The sequence below is a fragment of the Schistocerca piceifrons genome, chromosome 1 (assembly GCF_021461385.2).
Source record: "Schistocerca piceifrons isolate TAMUIC-IGC-003096 chromosome 1, iqSchPice1.1, whole genome shotgun sequence".
In the NCBI taxonomy this organism is placed as follows: Eukaryota; Metazoa; Arthropoda; class Insecta; order Orthoptera; family Acrididae; genus Schistocerca; species Schistocerca piceifrons.
The window spans coordinates 1,248,042,592-1,248,063,802 of NC_060138.1; positions in this window are offsets into that span (position 1 = coordinate 1,248,042,592).

Sequence of the window (21,211 nt, forward strand, 5' to 3'; positions counted from 1 at the left end):
AATTAAAGAGAATTCTGGAGGAAAGAGATGCAGCTATATGAATGTCGAAGCTCAGATGGGAAACCAGTAGTAAACAAAGAAGAGAAAGCTGAAAGGTAGAAAGAGTAAATAGAGGGTCGACACAAGGGAGATGCAGGCAGTATTGCAGAAATGGAAGAGGACGTAGATGAAAAAGAGTTTAGAGGTATGGTAATGCATGAAGAATTGGACAGAGTACTGAAAGACCTAAATCAAAGCAAGGCCTCTGGACTAGTCGAGATCCCGTCACAACTAGTGATAGCCTTTGGAGATCCAGCCACGACGAAACTCTTCCAGTTCGGCTGGAGGCATCAAAGTGGGCCGTTCGGATTGAGACGTGAAAGCGGACAGTCGGTCTTTACGTAGCTAGGAAGTGAAAGAACTTAGAAACTTTCGAGTTGTATGGTACTGCGGGACTTGGTATCTGAGCGGCGAGCAGCCGCGCACCTGGTATGAACTCTTAACTTTTCGACTTTTTGTGTAAATGACGAGGTGGAGTATCAGACTTGCGTTTCGCGATGAGATTGTGAATGATTGGATTGTGTCAAATGGATACGCCCTAGAGTGTAACAGTAACTCTAAATACTAACACTTTCGCTATTAGTTTGCTTTCTGAATAAACATTATTATAACCAAATAGTAAGTGACTGGTCTACATCATTTATGGGTCTTTAATTTGGTTCCTGATATTGTTATTACTGTTATTATATGTTATATTAACTTTGTATTTCACAAACTTGCCATCAGCCAGTCAATTTAACCAAAGGGTCACAAGTGACTAATTTAGGGCGTGTAATGCGACACGTGCGGTTCAACCCCTAGACGAGTTTGAGCCAAGACATTTCGACGAAGAGGAACCGCATGTGAGCCGAAACATCTTTGGGATGTTATCTCGCACTGTGGTGAAAGAGAAGGGTAACCTAATTTGAGGGAATATTCACTTTGTATGTTGGTCTGCTCTCCGCATAAAAATTTTCTAAATAATCTCACAGTTTATTCATATGAAACATCTTGTTGGGCGTGTTATCTTACCTCAAGTAATAGGGTTTCTTGCACCTTGTTTGAACACACCTCCAGAGGATACATAACACACATCACAGACAGCCATCCTGTGTGCAAGAAGCAAGACGGTGGTCAAAACAGAGATGGACTTATCGACAGTGAATTCGAAACAATCTTTGCTTTGACTGTCATCTTGATACTACTGCATAGGAGAGTTGTATGTGAAGTTATGACTTACGTCTCCTTCGCAGATTTATGAACTGTCGTTAGAAAAAGATCCGAGGATTCATGGCAATGGAGGAAACTGAACACGCCATGCATGAGGATTTCATAGGAATAAATTTAGTGATTACCTTGAAATATTTTATTTGAACGGTAGACGAAGAAACAAAGTTAATATTACGTAAGTTGAAGGTGGCGTGAGGATAAAGGAAAAGGAACGGAAAGAACGAATGCCGTCAGCTGTATCGAGATTCTATACCGAATGAGTGGCAACGAGTGAAAATATGTGGAGACCGGGGGCTCGAACACGGGATCTTCTGCATACTAAGAAGTTGCATCAACATTGAACCACCCAGACACAGTGTTGATCGCCGACGGGTGGATTATCTCAGCACAATCCCCAGCTGGCCCACGCTCCCACGAATAGAAGTCAATATTCCTTCTCAGTAGGTTATCCTTCTCTTTCTCCCAAAGATGATCACAGCATATGCCAAGAGTGTACAGAACAACTTTAATGTCTGTGTATACTTTTGCTGAATGTTTTTGGTGTTGTCTTTGTAGCCCAAGCTCATGATTTATTCCTCGAAACATGTTGCTTCAAAAATAATCGAAATAGCCAAAATTTTTTGTTACTAGAAGCGGTATCGGCAAAACCTGTTCATATTTAACACTATTTTAACAATTGTACAGAAACTTGTACACTATTCTAGATGTTTCATTTTATGCAGGCAGCAAGTAGTATTGGAAAATTTGTGTGATAAACACAGATCTCGATATCTGATTGGTAATACTTTGTTGCTGCACACTCGTTTTATTCTTTGCGAGATTCCTCGCAGTAGGGTAGAATCCTACACTCTAATTACAGTATATTGTGTATACTACACAAAATCTTTGATGATTTTTTATGAAAGCATTTTGTTGAGGTTTCCCCATGACTAAGAAAATTCAGCACAATTGATTCTACGAAACAAGATAATTTAATTTAAACGCTGTTTATGAGACTGCCGAATGATGATACGTTACAGTCTTTTGTTACAATTCAACATCATCTTTGTGTACGCAGGATTTCCTCTGGAACATGAAATTAAAAAATTGAAAATAAAGGGAAAAACTAGAAGCGGCATGTTATTCTCATGGTGCGAGCAGGATATAACACTTGATTTTAATCATTATATACTATGGTATACAGTAATCTGATATTTGCTCACGTGCAGATGCCTTTTTATTTTCAGTGTAATGCGATAGTTAGCATGCACAGATAGAGTTGGTGCAATTCGGTTTGTCTTGTGTCAGAGCTGGTGCAAACACGCGTAACATGCTCCATTATTCAGCGGCTGGCCTTTTTTACCCCGCTGGAGGGACAGCATCAGCTATTTGAAACGGATTGTTTGGCCCATAAAGGATGTGACGTGATCCGCGCCGCGTTTCATTGTTCGGCCGCATGAAGGGAAACATTCATTACGACCTGGTGCGCACCTGGGCGGTAGGCGATGGCTGCGCGCGGCGTGTAAACGTCCGGTTCAGGGGAAGATATACAGCCCGCAGTGCAATGCAGTGGCGACGAAAGAGAGAGTTTGGCGCGCCGGCCAATCCGCTATTCGGAACAGGTGCGGCTGCTGCGGCACCAACTCCAGCTAAACAAAGGGAGAGTTCTACCGGAACGTCCTCGTTGCCGACCGCAATGCGTTTGTCCCGTCGAACGGATACCGGCACTGAAAGAATGGTTGCAAACCAGCCGAAAAGTCAGGTCGAAACTCTCCCCTTCTGCTACCATACAGTTTCGGAAATGTCAGTTATGTATCCAGCGTCTATTTACTGTTCCTAGATGTAGTGGAAAAAGCGAGACAAATGCTTTGCCCTGCACAGTAATTAAGTAATTACTACGTTTGCTTCTTTAAAAATTTATTTTATGTGGGTAACACTACTCATAATAATCTTGATCAACCTAGATTGCTTTAGGATGACAAATTAGCATGTGGCACACCTTTGTAAAGGCAATGTTAACACAAATTCCTCCAGATATTGTGATCTCTGATAATGTACATGAGATCTAAACTTAAGGTTCTTCACGTGATACATGCCGCTGTAAATACACATAATTTTAGTCAAGTAACCAAGGTATGAAAAATCCTGTTTAGTTAATGTAGCATACAAAATATCAACAGGGAACCTACAGTCTCTATAAGTAAGTTACAGTCCTAAATTCATATCGTCCTCATAGTAATTATAAGAATTTCATTTTAATAGGGGATATAATTACAGTTATTTTTCACATAGTCAGTACGCTAATATTGCAGTTCATCACAATAGGAATAGTCTTAATAAGGGATGTAAACAGCATATCTCCTTAATAACTAACGCGAGAGACAAAAAGTTTAACCTCATCATATAGAAAATAAAGTAATTCTAGCATCATTAATGACGACATACAGACCAATGATTATGAACAGTGAACCTGACAATGACAGCAGTGAAGAAAAGAATGAAACATAGTTAATTCACTGTTGATTTAAAATTTCCTATCAGGGAAGCATTTACCGTTACTTGTAACTGGCCGAAGGTTTTTGTTAAAATGTGATACACCTTCCTTCGTATTAAATGTAGCTTTAGCGTTGCGATATTGTTTCTTAAACCAGAGTGACGCTCAGGATAATATTCATTCCCTTTTAGTGGAAAATACGAAGATCAATCTTAAAGAAACGCATAATTCTTTGTAGACGGGTAGTGTAAAGAACTAGAGAAATGACATATAGTAGATGGAAGTATGCAGCTTAGCAACCGCCCTTTTATAAGCTCAATTGTGCTTCATTATTGTTTTTTATTGTTTCAGGTAAGTCAGTTTTGCTAGTCCACTGGAAACACTTAAATACCAACTTGGAGTGATGGAATTCCTCAGCATATCAAAAACATCAACATCAAAACAAGTAGGTACCAGTCCATCGCAACAGTACCATGAATTGTAGCATCATGATTCGTTGGCTTCACAGGATTATGTATAATGCTACAGCGTGAATCAGCAACCACATTCTCTTGAGCTTACAAGGAGGCGATTACCATAGATGTTCAGAGATCGATAGTGTTCTTTCTTAGGCAAATTTCAATGTTTTATAATAACAAAGAGGACACAGGTATACACACACAACATCAGAGAACTATAAAATAATGGTTGCACCATATGATGACAAGTTTAGAAGATGGATTGTCCAGAATGAAAGGTTCTCTACACCACACAAGTAGTCACGATGTAGACGTTTGTAAGGGTAGGAAACGGTGTGAGGCGATAATAGACTCGTGTATGTGAATTTTTGTCTTGTCCCAGACATTCTAAGTGAATTGTCACAACAAAACAAAATTGGCTACAGTGGACTGACTCACATCAATCAGAAATTCATTAATATTTAGAAAGGCAAAAAGAAGCAATACTTCTGATTAGGAAACTCTTGGTTTCTCTGTTCTTACCAATAATGAGCATTGTTGAAATGCGACTTATTTGTTGATCAAACTTTGTACATGGTGCTATCTCTTACGTGTAACCATTATATCCTCAGAGGCTTCTATACTACTGCTACACTTTATTCGAAATGAAATACGACATTAAATGATCTTTGATGCAAATGATGAATCTCAAAGTACTATTTAATGACCTTCTTGGACTAATTATGTTAATAGAGTTTACATACAAGTGCATGTGTTACTGCATAAGTTACACAGTAAATCTAGATTTTAAGTAGTTACTGACAGAGTTACAGGATTTTTAGAATAATCGTTTACACTGGATTAGGATAAAAAATAAATCTTCAGTATGTGACGCAGCAACTATGAACATAAAAGACTGCAACATTCGTTAAGCTCTAAAGAAAATGTACTAACAATAATAATAATAATAATAAAGAATATTAATTACTATAGTAATGAAAATGAAATAAGAGTATATTGCATCTATGCGAACTATGGACAGGAGGGAATGAAGAAGAAATGTGAAAGATGAGGAACACATAATACTGGAGATGAGAAAAACTGTTGTGTTAAATTAACATTAATTTTAAAATGCTTTACTGTAGATACTGCTTAAGCCATACACATTTCTTTCTGTAGCTATTGTATTATCAATTTGTTTTAATGCAGTCAGTTGGCACTTACTAACACTGACAGCCAAAAAGTGGAAGCAACATCATTATACCATAAATGACTTGGATAACTCTGTTTTACGGAATGCTAATGGTGGATTAGGGCATACCAGTTAGAGTTACTTGATCATAGTGAACCACCTCCTAGATTCCAGGTTATAACAACAAGCACACTTTAGCAATACACGAAAGGTGTTGTTGAATAGGAGGCTGCTATATCTTCTCCAGTATCGTCATCAGATTGATCACTTGCGTATATACTTGTAGTACTAAACTACAGAAACGAACACTGAAAAATAGTTAAAAAGAAAATGTTGTGACAACGTGAAAGGTTTAAGGAAGAGGAAGGTTTATAAGACCTATATACCTTATTATGCTGTAGTATTAATACGCATGCATGCACATGCATTGTTGTAAGATATATATATACCTATATAGGTATACAACAGTATTCATTGACGAATCACCTAAGTTCAGTGAGATGATTGTATATGACATGCCATATGACAATAAACGTGCTATTCTATTCAAATATTTCATTCACTGCCAAACTGTATTTTCTAGTATCAGTCCGTGAAATGAATTTACAGTAACTGTCATTACTGACAACGAAGCGATCTCAGTATATCTCCAGACACATGCTGTCTCTTTATGTTTCAGGTGCATTATTCGGAACAACAGTGTTTTCATTATGTTATAAAATGTCTGATGCTGATATGTGGATATTTTTATCTGCTGAGAAGTGATTGCATTATTCTCTGTTCGATGTCGTTGAAAGCGGGAAAGAGACAACGATAAAGTAAGAAAGCGGAATTATCTTATATCTATCTGTTAGAGTTGTTTAGACTCTCTTACGCTAAAATACATCGTGCAGAAAATTCACACCTGAGATGCTTTGAGAATGCCTTTCATATACCAGCCAGTTGAATGAACATTTGGAGAGAAATCGAAGTTATGTGTATTCTCTAGAATATTTTCTTGGCGAATACGAAAAGCAAGAAGAGCTACATCGTCCAAAAGATGGTTGTTTCAGCAAGTGGCAACATAGTCGCGAATAAAGGCAGTTATCTCGGAAGAACAGAACCTGTTTTTTTTTTTTAGATCCTGTCGATGACCATAAAATCACTCGAATTAAGGAAACAAATTCGGATAATCATTTCACTTTATCAGCGTTATTTCATAAATATTACATGCACTGAGAAAAAAATATTAATCATAAAAAGCAAGTAAACAGATACTAATAAAGCATTTCATTACATTTATTACAAGTCGTACTAGTGAGAATATCTGTGAGTTTGACTAATCTACAGTAAGGTCATAGTATAGCATTTGAAATGATAGGTTATCTGGCTCATAATTATATAGGAACGTCCCTAAATGCTAATTTAAAATATAGGCTGATTGTACTTGATGAATTGTTGTGGAATACAAAACACGAGGGCCATGTGTTGAGGCAATGATGTGGTTGCTTTTTGATAGAGTCAGATTTTATACATTGGGACACTTCTTGCACAGCCTTAATGACATTATAAATCTCACCATATGTTCATTTTCAAGCCAAGTATGGTCTCTCCATTCGATTCCAGGATTTCCTGGGGCACCTCTTACTGTTGGATGTAAGAGATCCTACAAACCTATGGGTTGCTGTAAGGGAACACAAACTATGAATCTAACTGTTGAACGGTGTCTGTTAAGTCCAGTTCACAGTTTGCCTCAACACGTTGAGCTAAGTGCTCCTGTTCCATCAACAGCACGTGTACCTAAAATTAATTAATGTCTACAGGACAAGGGAAGAGGACACACTTTGGAATAACTCATTCAAGATTCTTTCAAATTTTTTGTCTATACCATGCACAGATACGAGCTACTCTGTTAACAGTCTATAGGTATTTATAAACTAATTTTAACTGTCGATAGATACAGTTTTGCAAGGTATATGGGAGATGGAGGACGTTGATGAGCGCGGTAAGATGACTAATCAGCATTTCTGAGTTCATACGTCTAGGTCCCATCATCATATGCCTACCACAAAAACTTCACTGGTGATGAATTAAAAAACTGCACGGTGAAACCGTGGCTGCTAGTTCTACGTCCATTAAGTAACTGTCGTATACAGTTATTGCCTTGGTAAAATTATCGAGGCGCTATTTATAAGCCCTTGTGAAATAACTGATATAAAAATAGTATACATTTCACAGTCATTAGTTACTCGTGCCTTATTATTGTCAGTGCTACTTTAAGATTCAGATACTTTAAAATAGCCGCTGATACAAGTTGACCGTGGCTGGTTGAAGACCACGTCATCTATTGAGCACTGCTTATTTGAAATCAGCTGCATCGGGTAATGGAGTCAAAATTTGTCAATCGATGTTTACCTTCCTCTTGTGTTTAATTGGTGTTATTTTACTGCAGCGATCCCATAGACTTTGTTCCTTTCACGGGACATGCTGAAGCTGAAATTTTTGCTGCTCAGGTTGGAGCACCCAGAGATCAAACCCCACAAACATCAGAAGATACAAAGAACCTGTATCTGAAGCAAATGATGCATCCCATGAGCCAAAACAGTGCCGACGTAATATAGATTTGAAGCCATGGCTTAAGGTGGGTCGTGTGTAAAAATCATGTCGTAGTACGCAAGAGCAAGTTTTTAATGAATTCGCCTTTAAAAAACGATGTTTGTCCGTAATTAAACAGGGAGGAACAAGAACATTTGAAACAACAATTAAAAACATAAACAAAGCAATAAATTTCCAAAGAAGGTATAGTGCAGAGTCCAAATGTGGTGAATGTACGTTAACCATTGTAATGAGTTTTAACTCTTCAGAACTTCCGTACTTCAATTGCAATATTGTATTCTGTAAAAATTTCGGCATGACTTGAGTTAATTTGTAAAATTAAGTTACGTGTTCAGCATCTAATGACAACTTTCCATATATTTGGTCATCAAAACACTTTCTATTTATGTAATTTTATTTTTCAAAAGGTTCCATTTAGCAACATCGATCCTGAACCATGAAAACTGATAATCACAGGTGTCATCCTAAATGAGTCAAAAACAACTTTGCAGTGAAACTGATATTATGCTTTATTACCATGTAAACAAAATTCGTGTCTTAATTTTAAATTTTTTTAAATTTTACTACCGATGATTCAGTCGACAATAATATAAAGACAGGAAGATGATAGTTTCTGTAATGTCAAATTTGCAACCTTCATTATTAATCTTTAGGCACATAAATATTTGTGTAAATAATTATTTCCACAAAACTTTATGTAAATTATATCTGAAAAGTCATTTCAATTAAGATAGCTATAATAAAATTCATCTGAACTACATCCTGTTCTAGAAGAATACTTTTAAAATTTCCAGCGCGAAACGCTACATAATTTTTCAGTTGTCACCGAGTTTGGTCACTGTAACTATCAAGTTCTTTGCGTTGTGCTGAAATGTTGCACAATGTATTTAGCTAACAAATGGTGTCAGAGAAAGTGTTAAGTATTTATCAATAATTGCTGATGGTATCAGACAGCAACCATAATCCAGTGACTTTTCCTGAAACAAAAGAACCTTGGACCTATTAAGTGGAAAGCATAAACATGATTCCGACACTCTAGACAACGAGACAGCCGTAGCAAGATATGTAAAGTTTATCTGCTAGTATAATGTTTCTGCCCTTATAAAATTGTATAAACGTTGCCAACTCTAGACTAATTAGTTCAACGTAATATAATTACTTTTTTGTGCATCTACGAACATTTGGATAGTGAGGGATATGTAACTTTATACCCTCGACTTGAAGACTGAGTATTGCAAATGTCAGACAAGGTGAGATGAGAAGGGCTCATACACTGAAGTAGGAAAATTTTTAATGAGACGCACTGATCTGCAGTTACATTAATTTTCATCACGATAATCCTGTCTTTAAATCCCACAGAGGTACTTAACATGTCCGCAGTTCCCTCTTGAAGTGATCGCGAAGCTAGCGCAGGCTCATTGCGCTAATCCCCAATACGCTGGGCGCCTCATCAGCTAATCCACACATTAACTGGCGAGGGCGCCACCTGAGACCGGCGCAGCGCTTGTCTCCTCACACCTGCTGGATGGCCCCTGACACGCCTATATCCACGTAATTGCGGCGTGCCACACCCATTAGCGCAATTATGCTGTAAACCATACACCTCGCAATTACATCTCGAAAGTAATCAAGTCGAGAATGCCTTTCCTAATGTTCCCATACTGTTGAGTCGTTCCTCCCGTGATGGAACCACTGTCTACGTCATAACTGCGTGGAACTCTCGAGTTCTGCACGACTTGGCAGATCGCGCTTATCGAAGTGCTCACTTTGACGGACTTTAATACCGTAATGAATAACGGCTATTGTTTTTAACCATTGCATCCATTATCTAAATGTATAGAATTTGACTTCACATCAACAAAAGTGACGACGTTCCCATTCTTCTGCAGTTTACAACAAGCAATCTAGGCGCTACAGTCTGGAACCGCGCGACCGCTATGGTCGCAGGTTCGAATCCTGCCTCGGGCATGGTTGTGTGTGATGTCATTAGGCTAGTTAGGTTTAAGTAGTTTTAAGTTCTAGGGGACTGATGACCTCAGAAGTTAAGTCCCATAGTGCTCAGAGCCATTTGAACCATTTGCACAACAACCAAGCGTTATATACTTCGGCATAGTCATACGTTTCATTATTAAATCATTCGATACAGAAAATGTTCCAGATATAAAGAAAAAAAACTGTTGACAGAACTAAAACGAATAAGAATTGACATAGCGTCTAAATTATAGGTAACAGGCTACAGTGTAATAAATAAAGAAATGCGTAAAATGTCGCTGAATACATTTTAAAAACAGAGAGGATTATGTGCTTTTCTGACACTTCGCACTAAGTTAAAAAAAAAAAATGATTGAGATCAAACAGCTATCGGGGCACATTTTATGTTCCAGTCTTGTGATAAATTTAACCTTTCTCTCCTATTTTAACCTACCACAGAAATTCTCCTTCACACATCGTAGCATTAATAAATCAGAAATCTCAGAGTGTACATTTCAAGAGCTACGACCTTCCCCATTCAAATTATTTTCTTTTATTATAACGATGTTCATTTATGTATGACAATAACAAATACACCCCGAAAAAGCGAACATAATAACTACCCAGTTGGAAACAATATTTTTATTTACGTCCTAGAAACGAGATGGAAAATTAGGTGTGCAGCAATGCTCCACAATCCAGTGTTCTTATATTTGAAGTGCAGTCGCGTTACACGTCTGCAGTCGTCACTGAATTAAATGCCCATGTAGAATAGAAACAATGCGTACATTACCTTTATCTTACCGCAACTGCTCAGGACGCGTCGCTGTCAGTACACGCAGAACTAGTTTTTTTTTTTTTTTTCTCAGCTGAGCTCCCAATGACGGTTCCTCACGCGTCGTGTCAGTTCCAAACCACGATTTTCCGTTCTCATTCACGCGGAGTTGCGTTAGTTTATTTTGGCTATAACTGTCGATTAAAGCATCATTCTGGTGGACGATAGTTCAAATATCCGTGCGGTTATTTAAACTGCAGTTGTAGGGTATCCGTGACTTCCATAAATCACCCCAGGTAAATGCTGGGATGATTCCACTGAATATCGAACGACCGAATTCCTTCCTCATCCTTTCGTAATCCGTGCTTGTTCTCTGTCTCTAATGACAGCGATAAACTCCAAGTTTTCTGCTTCCTATATTTCATCAAGTCCTTTACTGTGGGTAGAATATGACGAACAGCTAGTACAGCTATTATTAAAGAGAGGATCCGCCGGCCGGTGTGGCCGAGCAATTCTTGGCGCTTCAGTCTGGAACCGCGCAACCGCTACGGTCGCAGGTTCAAATCCTGCCTCGGGCATGGATATGTGTGATGTCCTTAGGTTAGTTAGGTTTAAGTAGTTCTAAGTTCTAGGGAACTGAAGACCTCAGATGTCAAGTCCCATAGTGCTCAGAGCCATTTGAAAGAGAGGATCCGGTTCATTCGAAGGACATTGGGCACTGCTTCTTTACAACTGTATCATATGCATAGGAAAATGTCTGTGGGTTTGCCTGCTCATTTATGAAACTGGTATGATGGTTCTACACAGGCCAAGGTTAATCGGGTGCTTGGGGTGGCTACAGCTAAATAGACTATAATATTTGGCTGTCTTCCACGTACCTCGCACTTCAGGAAAGGAGAGGTTACCCGATGTTCTTTTATTAATTTGACTGATAAGAGTTTGAAGATTCTATGCGGGTTGTCCTGGGAAAAGGGTTAAACTTCGTGACCACTTCAAGAACGTTGACGATACCAGCTCTCATCAGTGCCGTGCAGCTTCTTTCCAGTATTTCCGCGAAAAAAATAAGGCACGAAGCTGTGCAGGCGATTGTCAAGTCTCAGCCACAACGAAGTAATATCTTTGGAGGCGCTTCAAATACTTAGTAAAGACGTAGGTACCGTCATTCTCCACGATAATTAGGGAAAAACCATTCTCTTCATACCACGTGAACTATACAATTCTCAGGTGTAAAGTCTGTTGTACAGTAAATAACGATCCAAAATAGTCATTGTATCGTAAGACACCCAGCTCGTGAATGCGTTGGTCTAACCCAACGAAGTTGTGAGGATATTAAGTGTGGTGTCACCGCCAGACACCACACTTGCTAGGTGGTAGCCTTTAAATCGGCCGCGGTCCGTTAGTATACGTCGGACCCGCGTGTCGCCACTGTCAGTGATTGCAGACCGAGCGCCGCCACACGGCAGGTCTAGAGAGACTTCCTAGCACTCGCCCCAGTTGTACAGCCGACTTTGCTAGCGATGGTTCACTGACAAATTGCGCTCTCATTTGCCGAGACGATAGTTAGCATAGCCTTCAGCTACGTCATTTGCTACGACCTAGCAAGGCCCCATTATCATTTGCTATTTATCTTGTGATGCATGTACAGTCAGACCAATGTTTACCAATTATGGATTAAAGTTAAGTATTCCAGAAGCTACGTACTTTTTTTACTAGACTCAACTCCTTTAACTGTTCCAGACCTCACGCCAGCGTGCGTGAGCTTAAACGCGTGCTTTTCGGCTACCTCATAGTGGCTTGGCTGTCTTGCCAAGTCACAACATTAAGAACTCAGGGCGCTGATCCTCCGAGATTATATTGCCTTCCCAAGGTCTAGAACGATGTACCGCTGCAGCGCTTAGTAATATTGGTTCTCCTACAAATTGCATGCCAAACCATTTAGCCTCTTCGTCGAGATCTTTCGTTGCGAGGTGTCCTTACTACATTCGGAATTCACTATAGCCTTGTGATGACTGGGTGTTGTGTGATGTCCTTAGGTTAGTTAGGATTAAGTAGTTCTAAGTTCTAGGGGACTGATGACCATAGATGTTAAATCCCATAGTGCTCAGAGCCATTTGAACCATTTTTTTGAATTCACTATATGTTATCCGCAGTGTGAAGTGGTAGCGGCTTTGAGAAGTAATTGAAACATCCTCCGTCCTGGATTCGAACTTCGCGACTATGTCGAGTGGTTCTAGGCGCTTTAGTTCGGAACCGAGTTGCTGCTCGCAGGTTCGAATCCTGCCTCGGGCATCGATGTGTGTGATGTCCTATCCCCCCTCCTTTACATCCTGTACATTGGAGACCTTTCCAAACCACCATCCTCAAATTTCCTCCTGCACTATGCTAAAAACACCACCTTCCAAACCACTCACCAGTCCATTCAACTCTCCACTGCCTCCTTCCAACGCCACATCAATCTTCTGGTCCAGTGGTGGAATACGTGCAAACTTCTAATACATCCACGGGAGAGACAAGGTACTATATTTGGTCGCATCACTCTGCGTTTCCGTCGTCCAGATTTCCATCTCTCCATTTACAACCAACGCATCCCTCTGACTATTATAGACGACTATCCTTGACAGAAAGCCAATATGGTATGCACACCACCGTACATCCAACACAAAACAGGAAACTCGTAATAGAACGCATCTGTGATCTACATCCTGGTGCCGTTATTCTCACCGACAAAATCCTCATTCCCCCATTCTCCCCTACGCCAACGTTCCCTGTATCTCCATCTCCCCTAAATTCTACAAGTTTCTTGAGTTTCCGTCTGTACTCGCCAGCTCGCATCCGGTACCTGATTTTTCTCTTCCCACACTTTCTTCTCTCCCTAGAGCACCTTTGGATTCAATACATTGAACGCAAAACCCAAAACTGGCACCCAGTAGCTTATCAACTAATCACCAATCCAGTTATATTTCTCCATTGCATCCATATTCTACCTTCCAAGCACCTTCATGCCTTATCCATTTTCTCCGTCGGGAACTTCAACCAACTCCCATAGATAACGATGAAATCCGTCCAGAGGTTACTGCTCTTTCCAGATTAGTGATAACATCCCTCCTCATGCTCTGCCTTTATTCTTGTATCTTCTCCTTCCTACAACTCACATTTAGTCGCTACCTGCTAGTCTACAAGGCCTCATCTCCGTACTCATAATTGCGCTTTCATCATGACGATCATTTTCCATGAGTCACCGGCGTTATCATCCATCGTAGCATAGATCACTTTGTCATAATTATTCTTTAAATGTGACCTCAAATAATGTTTGAAAGTTTAAAAATCGTCAACAGTATTCACCAATGTGTGATCTTAAATCTTAATTTAGTGTCATCCTTTTTATGGGAAAATCTTAGATGGTATCGAACAATATGTCCTCAACAAAAACTATTTATTGTCATCTGCTTTTATGTAATTTAGAATATCTTTCCAGATTTCGTAACCTTTGGCTGAAGAGCAGTTTTATCAGAAGCCATATCGCCTCTTTGTGAGGAGTTGATACAACAATGAAGAAGAAATTACCGTCAGTCCGTTCTTTTCGCTTCGAAGATAGCCGGACAGTTCGCAACGGAAATATTGGCAGCTGAGAAAATATACTCCTTTATACGCGTGGATTTCCTTAATTTTGTGGAGGACTGGCTCGGTCGTCTGTCCGGCAATGCTTCTCACACTCTGTCATTAATCATGCATTTATTCGTACACACATACTTCGCAGACTTTTTTTGTTTGAATTATCAGTCTTCTGCTATCCGCCACGAATTTCTCTCCTGAACCAACCTCTTCATCTCAGAGTAGCATTTGCAACCTACGTCTTCAATTATTTGCTGGTTTTATTCCAATCTCTGTCTTGCTCTACAGGTTTTGCCCCCTGCAGCTCTCTCTACTACCATCAGCGAGACTTGTGATTGGTATCCTTCCACTTTGAATTTTAATTCCACTAGTTCGTCGACATAAACCGCTAAGTGAAGAAGTTCAGGATTAGGCCCAGAAGATCTCGCTATCCGATCTATCGCCATGTCATCTTCTGCCAGACGGTGAACTCAGGTGTGGGGTGTGAGTACAGCTGTCTCAGCGTTTGTCGGCTCTCTAGACCTTCAAACCGGCCTTCTTACTGACGTAGCTCGTCGTATGGTCTCATCGGGCCGGAAAGTCCATGTTCCGGTCCTCCTACCAATGCCATACCACATCAGGTGCACATCAGTCAGACACCCTGACCAGTCAACGGCGGAGGCATACCTAAATAAGCCACTAGGCACCACGACTCTCAGTCCTTACTTTTCTTAAGAGTCTAATATTTTATGCTTGTACATCGTGTTGCCTTCTCCGTCGGCTCTGTCACTCGTTTTGCTACTCATCGTGAATGCATTTAAGGACGGTTACAGCATGCGTCGCTCCTTTCGGTGATGACATTTTCATTGAGTACTTTCTACGCTTGCTGTGGAAGCAATGACACGCGGAAAATGAAACTATAAGGTGGGTGTATCTCACACCCAGAAAGGAAGGAAGGAAGATTGGGTTTAACGCTGTGTCGACATCGAAGTCATTAGAGATAGGGCACAAGATCGGACTGTATGAAGAACTGGTAAAGGATTTCGGCCATGCCCTTCGAAGGAACGATCCCAGTATTTGCCTGAAGCAGTTTAGCAAATCACGAAAAACCTAAATCTCGATGGTCGGAAGCAGGTTTGAACCGTCGTCCTCCAGAATGCGAGTCCAGTGTGCTAAACACTGCTCTACCTCACTCGGCTTTACACAATCAAGTTAGTTCCCATTATGGTTGGGTAATCCAAAGTCACGAAAACCACAAGTCGCGGAGCAACGCCTTGTCGGCAATGCATAGTTGAGACAGGTAGTGGGGGAATTATAATGTGTTTTTTTACCGAAGACTTGCAGTACGGTTTCTCACAGGAGTATATTGAACCACTACTGCTGTGTTGGGAGACAGTCCTTGGTCTGGACTGCTTAGCTACTCTCCACTCAAGTGTTGGAAGCTCGATCAGTGGCCGTAGAGGTCACGGACATGATGAGAAGCGCGAGGAGCCAGCCCGCCAGTGACGTTATTCTTGTGGTATCTCGCACAGTGCTGTAAGCTGATGCGTCGTCTTCTCATTTCTCAGGTCGATGTGAAATAGTGGCTGCTGCAATACTGGAGGCGACGGTGAGTCGAGCCATCACGGGTGGCGTTGAATCCCGGACGCCGCATCCTCTGACTGTAGACGATCGTCGAACGAGTGTCAGTTGCCCGGTGGATACAGTGGTGGTTGAGCAGATGATGCCCTTTACGTCTTTCTTTTATTTCTTTGTAAATTTTACTTCATTTAATGACCTCACCAACATCACGTACCCTCTCAACTGTTGAAGTTTCATTACGTTTCCTCCTTCTCGGAGCTTCACCTTTTGTGACACTCTGTATGTTTCCATACTAGATACGTATAAACAGATACGTATAAATAACACCTTGGTGACTTTTGCTACTATACACGGCAGTGTCTCATAGAGGTGTGTACCATATTGCTGATGGTGGGACCTGCATGATGGCCTCCTGTAATACCATAATACTGGCACGGGCCTGTGTATTGACGCTGTCGTTGGCTGTGAGGAAGTTTCTGTAAAAGGCGTGGATAGTTTTCCGCAGTCTCTCGCTGTCATAGTTTGTTCTTCTACATCAGGCTGAAGAACCTCACGAAACAACCCCAGTTCTCGCCATTTGTATCACAAAGGCTAGAGAAAGTTTCCTCAGAAGTGATGGTGATTGTCGGCTACGCCCATCCCCTCCTCCTCGTCGGATCACCTGACAATCCTTTTGAATGAGCATGAGACATCAAGTTGAATGTACGCAGCTTAATCGAAACTCCGGCCAACATCTATAGGTTTTGAGCAACGGTAACAGTGTGTCAGAATGGTTCCCGAGAGCGCTGTGCAACAAGATGTCTTGCCGTCATAGCGGTGAAGTTTACGTGCTACATTGCCTGACAAGAGAAAATGTGGTCGGCTATCTATTTTACTTCGTGCATAATCCAACGACGCATATGTAAATCATGAGAGTTGCAATACTTTCAGACAGGTAGCATAGGTAAGGGAGCACATTAGCGTTTTTCACGTTGTTACCAGGCCGCGTGGGTTATACGAGGTGCGGCTAGAAAAAAACCGGACTGATGCTGGAAAAAACATTTATTTACAATTATTTACAGTTTCATGTTATCTCCTTCAATGTACTCTCCTCCTCGGTCTCTACACCGCTCCATACGAATTTTCCACTGTTCATAGAAATGCTGCAGATCATTTTCGGAATGTCCATACATTACTTCCGTCGCTTTTTCTTTTACTGCTTCAAGTATCAAATCTAGTTCCTTTCAAAGCTGACTTGACTTTACGGAAAAGAAAAAAGTCACAGGGGGCCAAATCAGGTGAGTAGGGTGGATGATCTAAGATGGGAATGTTGTGTTTTTCCAAAAACGTCTTCAAATGGTTCAAATGGCTCTGAGCACTATGGGACTTAACATCCATGGTCATCAGTCCCCTAGAACTTAGAACTACTTAAACCTAACTAACCTAAGGACATCACACAACACCCAGCCATCACGAGGCAGAGAAAATCCCTGACCCCGCCGGGAATCGAACCCGGGAACCCGAGCGTGGGAAGCGAGAACGCTACCACACGACCACGAGATGCGGGCAAAACGTCTTCACTGACAACGCACTGTGAGGTGGGGCATTGTCTTGGTGAAGGATCCATGACTTTTTTCTCCACAAATCGTTCCGTTTTCTCCGTACTCGCTCACGTAGGGTAGCCAGGACGCTAATGTAGTAATGATGATTCACTGTTTGTCCCTCTGGTACCCAATCAATGTGCACAATCCCTTTGATGTCAAAAAAAAAAACAATCATCATTGCCTTGAATTTCGAATTTGACATTCGTGCTTTTTTTTGTCGTGGAGAACCACTTTTCCAATGCATCGATTGGCCTTTAGTTTCGCGATCGTAAGTAAAAAACCACGATTCATCGCAAGTAATAACATTTTGTAAGAAGGTGGGATCACTTTCAATGTTTTCCAGGATGTCAGAACAAATCATTCTTCGGCGTTCCTTCTGTTCAATTTTGAGACACTTTGGAACCATTTTTGAACACACTTTGTTCATGTTGAAACTTTCATGAAGAATCTGCCTAACACTTTCCTTGTCCACTCCTGTTAACTCAGACACTGCTCTGATTGTTAAACGGCGATCTTGTCGAACAAGTTTACCGATTTTTTCAATGTTTGCATCAGTTTTTGCTGACAATGGTCTGCCAGTGCGAGTGTCATCACTGGTGTCTTCGCAGCCATATTTAAATCGTTTAAACCACTCAAACACTTGTGTTCGCGATAAACAATCATCGCCGTACACTTGTTGTAACATTACAAACGTTGCACTTGCAGATTTTCCTAGTTTGAAACAAAATTTGATGTTAACACGCTGTTCTTTCTGTACACTCAACATTTTCCGACGCACAGACAAAACGTCAACTACTTAAAACAGACGCCACGGGCAGACTGAGTGCAGGAGGCAGATGAAACTCGAGCAGTAGGCGGAGCGAGAGTCACGTGACAGGCCACGCGACTTTCAGCCTTATTGCATTCGTTTTATTGTTTCACCAGTACTAGTCCGGTTTTTTTCTAGCCACACCTCGTATAAGGAACGTGAATAGCGTCAGATGTGATTGCCGTAAAGGACACGGAGATGCCACATGCTCGTTTGAGGCAGTGTTACGAGCTCCTGATGGAGTTCGGAAGGAGCCTCACTCTAGATTTCCATTTGGCGGGCTACTCGTTCGTGCAGTGCACAGATTTGTGGCGCCTTCTCATGTAAACAGCGGCCCGATGTTGCACTGTGTGGGAACGTGAGGGCAGGCATAGTCATCGTCAACGTTCTGGTCAACGACGTCTGCCCACCAAACTGGAGAATCGCTGTACTGCGCGCCAAGAACATCGGAAACCCTTCGAATGTGTGTCTACCATCCGAGGACAATTGGTCGGAGACCAGCAGCAGCCGGACTAGGCAATTGCCACCCCATGAGTAGTATGTCATTTACACATTAGCACAAAAGCCTGCATTTGGAGTGACATTGTGACTAGGAAGCGTAGATTGCCTTCGAACATCATCCATACTGTGTTCAGCCATGAATCATCATTCTCCGCTATGTCAGATGACTATCGTTGACGAGTATGCTGGCAACCTAGGGAGTGTTTCTGTTCTTCCAATGTTTTTGAAACGACCACTATGTTACTCCTGGTGTCAGGGTGCCGCAAGCCACTGTGTATCACTTCAGGTGTCGGCTGGTACTAATTCAGAGAACCGTAACGGTACAATGACTATGTCATGTAAATACTGCTTCCTCATGTCTGCAGAATGAGATTATCACTCTGCAGCGGAGTGTGCGCTGATATGAAACTTCCTGGCAGATTAAAACTGTGTGCCGGAACGAGACTCGAACTCGAGACCTTTGCCTTTCGCGGCCAAGTGGTCTACCAACTGGGCTACTCAAGCATGACTCACGCTCCGGCCTCACAGCTTCACTTCTGCCAGTACATCGTCTCCTACCTTCCAAACTTTACAGAAGCTCTCCTGCGAACCTAGCAGAACTAGCACTTCTGAAAGAAAGGATACTGTGGAGACTTGGCTTAGCCACAGCCTGGGGGATGTTTCCAGAATGAGATTTTCACTCTGCAGCGGAGTGTGAGCTGATATGAAACTTCCTGGCAGATTAAAACTGTTTTCCGGACCGAGACTCGAACTCGGGACCTTTGCCTTTCACGGGCAAGTGCTCTACCATCTGAGCTACCCAAGCACGACTCACGCCCCGTCCTCATTGTGGAACTAACTCACATTAACCATTTCAATCAGTCAGCATCTTCGATCAGTGTCTTACACAATTATTTAATTGCTTAATCACTGTGACAAGCTCAGTCACCAAACTTTCCCGTGCTCAGCACACTTCAATTACTTCACCAGTACCAAGAGAAATTTTATCACGTCTCGCATAACTACACTCGCTCGCGGACTATGTTTCGTATCTTTCCTTTTTTAAAAAAAAATTAATCCCTCTCTGGAGGAGACACAACGAGAGTGCTATAAGACTGGTAGGTTTCGTCATAAGAATATTAATTTCGCAAGGAAATTTATCGCAACTCACCATTAAACGAAGGAAGTCTCCGCAACAAGCGGACAAATCAAGCCAGATTCCCAGGATGTCCACGATCCAAGAGAGAAGGCACCATCGCACTGCTGCTTCACAAGATCCATGGCTCCTCCCCAGGCGTGCAGCAGAAATTTCCGTCCACTGTACTCCAGGCCAGCGAACCGTCTCGCCGTGGCGCGCTTCAGAATACCACGGCAATACGGGCGTGCTCTGTCCGTTCGCCACTCAAGTCTATAGCAAGCGCACTAGTATTCTAAGAGCGCACCAGAACGCACGCCATCTCAACGAACGCCATCCAGCCCTTACTGTTCTCTTTACTGGTCGCTCACCAAGAGAGCTCTACTGAGTATCTACTCCCCTCCGTCATACCCTCTGGTCGCAAAGAAAGAGTTGACCACTATCGATGTATGAGGCAAAGAGGACATTCGCGCAAAGGAAAATCGAACTGCCGCTCCACGGCTCAGAAACCATTAACTCAGTAAATTATCCGGAAGATCTTTTTTCTTAGGAACAGGTTACGTTTGAACGACCATGTGATTCTTGCCGATGGAGAGAGACACGGCTCATTCAAGTGCTACTAGCTGTATCGTTATGGGTCTCGTAGACTAGAACCCAGCCAGGCTCTTTTGGTAGAGCGCTATTGCGTTCGAATACCGATGTCAGCCACGTCCTTTAATGCTTATTTGTTTTTTTATCTTTCGGATCCCGTGAAACGCAGATTCTCTAAGCATCTTCCAGTTCTGCCGAGATCTTAGTAAAGCAGAATCCTTGATTAAATTGAGACCTGTGTCCTAACATATTTTACATGGAAAAACTCCGTAATGCGGATTTTTCAGAAACTTGACAATGGTCTGCGACTCTTTTAGGACTTGTTGTTGATGATATTTGGCTGAGAAAGCGCGTTTCACGAAATAAAATGTGGGCTTCGAAAAATCAAAAATAAATAAATAGAAGAGCAACAAATGAGCATCAAAGGGGCTAGCGAGCGCCGGGATTCGAACTCGGCTGTAGAAAGCGTTGCAACACCGACAACACTTCAACGGTCTGCTTGGAGAACAGGCAGTTAGTTCGCGTTTTATTACAACTTGCGTCGCCCGAAGCTCAGTCGGTCGTCGAGATATTGCGCAGAAAAATGGAATCAAGAACTCAGATGAACACCTGAACGCTAATATCACATCAATTCAAAGATATAGTAGTGGAATGAGAACTAAATTATCCTTCACGCAGCCTTAGTGTGGTACTGAAAAAAGTGAGGGGCTCAGCCATAAAAACGTTTGACACCTTGTAAGAAATTTCATAG